This window comes from Egretta garzetta, unplaced genomic scaffold (genome assembly GCF_000687185.1).
Source record: "Egretta garzetta isolate BGI_Z169 unplaced genomic scaffold, ASM68718v1 scaffold102, whole genome shotgun sequence".
In the NCBI taxonomy this organism is placed as follows: domain Eukaryota; kingdom Metazoa; phylum Chordata; class Aves; order Pelecaniformes; family Ardeidae; genus Egretta; species Egretta garzetta.
This window is the reverse complement of record NW_009258786.1, coordinates 1-3,188: the sequence shown is the minus strand read 5'-3', so window position 1 is coordinate 3,188 and position 3,188 is coordinate 1.

Genomic DNA, 3,188 nt, shown 5'->3' with positions numbered 1-3,188 from the left:
GTGTTTCTCTGTCTGCATATGTACATATGCATAGCAAAGCAGACCATACTATTTGCTTACAATTTATATCCTCCTTACAGATTTCATGAATTGGAAATTCTGGTTTCAAATGTCTTTTCTGAGTTTGCCAGCTCTAGAGAACAGCAACCGATTTGCTTTCCTCTTACCCTTAGAGGAAGATAACAACTTCTTATATGTCTCCAAACTATACCCAGTACTTAGTTACAATTTGGATTAATTCACTCTCAAAGCAATGCATACCAACAAAGCAATGAAAGGTACCTCTGCTCTGCATGATGCAGAACTGAAAAGGGGAAAACTTTTCCTTTGCTAAACCTGTTATATCCCACACCAAGGGATTGATTCACTCTGGAAACAGAAGAAAATAATATTCCAAAAGACTCTGCTTGTTTCATTCTCACTCTTCACCCAGCAAAGGGTTGCCAAGACGGATGGCAGAACAGAGCCCTTGGAGGTGTCTAAGTGCAATAAACGTAGCAACAATTTAAGCGCTTTCTAATCTGGAGACCAATGAATAATGCCACTGATAACCAAAAAAACACTTTAGTCTTTGAGTAGCTTGAATGTCACATCTGTTTGCAATGCTTTGTAGTCATTAACCTGTGGGTAACACACAGCACACCACACGGTGCATGCAGCACCCCCCCCTGCCCCTTGCAGCTTATTTCTCTGGAACCTTTTTGCAGTGACTCTCCCCTTGGTGTTCAGTGTTTGTAATTCAATACTTGGACAATTCTGGATGTATAATGTTATTCTGGATGTGGAATTAACAAATGACATTATTAACATATTACATGTTTCGCCTTTAAATTCTGCTAAACATGATGGGATCCTTCTGAAAACATTAAGTTAGGTTTGGTTTTAGGCTGTAGGCCAAATGAAAACTAAATCAAAGAGTACCTGGAAACTCTTGCTTTCAATATAGGAATTTTATGTTCTGCAGTATGTTTTCCTTGTCCTAATTAATTACTGCTTAATCCCCAAAGGTACAGCATTCCCTAGCATCAGCTGTCAGAAGGCTCTACTATAAGAAACAGTGCCAGATGCTTATTCCCAGTATTACACTCCCAACAGATGGCAAATGCCAGAGATATAAATATATATCCAGATATAAATTTATCAGCAAGTGTGTGCATTTGTATTCATGCATACGTGTCCACGTGAACACATTCACACACATACATGTACTGCTCTTTAACTGTATGGTTTGTGATGTACACATTTCCTAGTTTGGTAATAAAGGAACATTTGCATTTTTTATTAAATACTAATGGGAGAAAGAGAGACAGAACAGAAACCGCCTCTTTCTAGGAAGCAGATTATAATCTGCATCTCATCCCAGCTGGGAGAGTTTAGTGCTTCAAATGAACTTAACTGGAGGTGAAAGGATTCAGTCATTTTGTATGACCACAGCAAAGGCTCAGCTCCTACGCTAGGGCTTTTATTCACCTGATTCTCCCCTCACATGCTGCAGAGAAGTCTCCTGTCAATAAGGACTCATGTTTTGCAGGGAAGCAAGCAGCCATAGGGAGCTACTGTTCTGCATTCACTGCCCTTGTTTGTACACTTAAATGTGCCGAAAATGTTGTGCTTTAGTTTGTTAGCTGGTTTGTGTTTTGGGAGAGGGTGGCATCACATGTTATACTCAGTCATACGAGGAGTCTGGACACAAGGCTAGAGAACCTGGCGGGAAAGAGAAACGTCGAAAATCAGTGGCTTGTACTAGGAGAAAGTAAATCCTGACTTTAAAATCCATAAATTTTAGTTTGGAGATAGAATAGAGTGGTCCATTTGTTACCTGTACAGTTAGAGAGGTGAGCATCAACTTACTGTAAAAGTTGTTCAGCCATGTTTGCCCATAATATTTGTCATGTAATGAGAAATTGAATGGTCGTCTTTTGTGACACTGTTGAAGTTCCTTTTGTGGGGCTAGTTTATTTTAAAAGTATTAATATGCCTATCCTCTTTCCTGCAATGAACAATGCAGGGATATTTTAATACTGAGCAGTTAATTACAACCTGTACCGTTTATGAGTCAAATCACAGGATGGGTGTCTGCACAGGAAAAAAGAGACTCCATTGTTTCAGGGAAGTTGGTCCTCTTTGCCAATGTTATTTGTACATTGGTATGAAATGCAGGATCTGAGAAGGCTCAGGCAGGGCTGCATGCAGTGAAATGTCTACTTTTTACCCTATGGTAATGAGGCTTAAGTAGAAATCCAGAGAAGGGATGTGTTAATCTTTCTTCCTTTGAACATGACTCAGAGATGTGAAACTTCAAATAATTAGGCTCATAAATCTGATGTACCATAGACAGAAAAATGGCACTCATTGGACTGATGTGATCCAAGTGTTATTGCAGCAGAGAGTTGCGTGCCGATCACTGGTGGAACTGGTGTCATGCACAAAGTCTGGGCCTTGTGAAGCCGGATCCCCAGGAGGGGGTTGCTGCACAGGTCACAGCACAGACAGGAGCCATGGTGATGTAGGAACATGTTAGACCTGCCTAGTCCAATAAATCATTCCCATCCTAGTATCCTGTGATAGTATTCAACACTAGTTACTTCAGAGAAAGTACCTTCAGGAGAACTTCAGAGAGCTCTGTCCCAAAGCCTGATGGGCTGGGAGCCCGTATCCTATTATCCATAAGGAAGCAAAGAATTTCTTCCAAAATTCACACCCTGACAATTAAAGCATAACCTAGAACTAAAACTGGGACAAAAACAAGTTCTGAATGACTCCTCCTGTTTTGAAGTTTCTGCCTCTGAGACTGTCAAGCCTAACTTAAATAAAAAACACAGTCCTTGTCATCTGAGACTGCATTGCCTGAGGAGCATGGAAATGGACAGATATTTAGAGAGATGATGAGAACATTCCTCATTTGCAAGAAGGGCAGAGGGCACCTCCTCTGTGGACACACGCACACACTGTAATCTAACACAGACCACTGTGTATAGCAACAATGTTAAAACCAGTAGCAACTTTATCAAATATGAAACTCTGTGCCATAACACAAAAAAACCCAAAACCCACCATCACCTTTCTCACATGGTTTTGACAAACAGGTAATCTCTCTTCCATTCAAGTACCCCTCTGGATATGCGTATAATCCAAAATCTATGTAGAAAAAAGATCCCATCTTCCAAGAGACCATTGCACAGTACCAG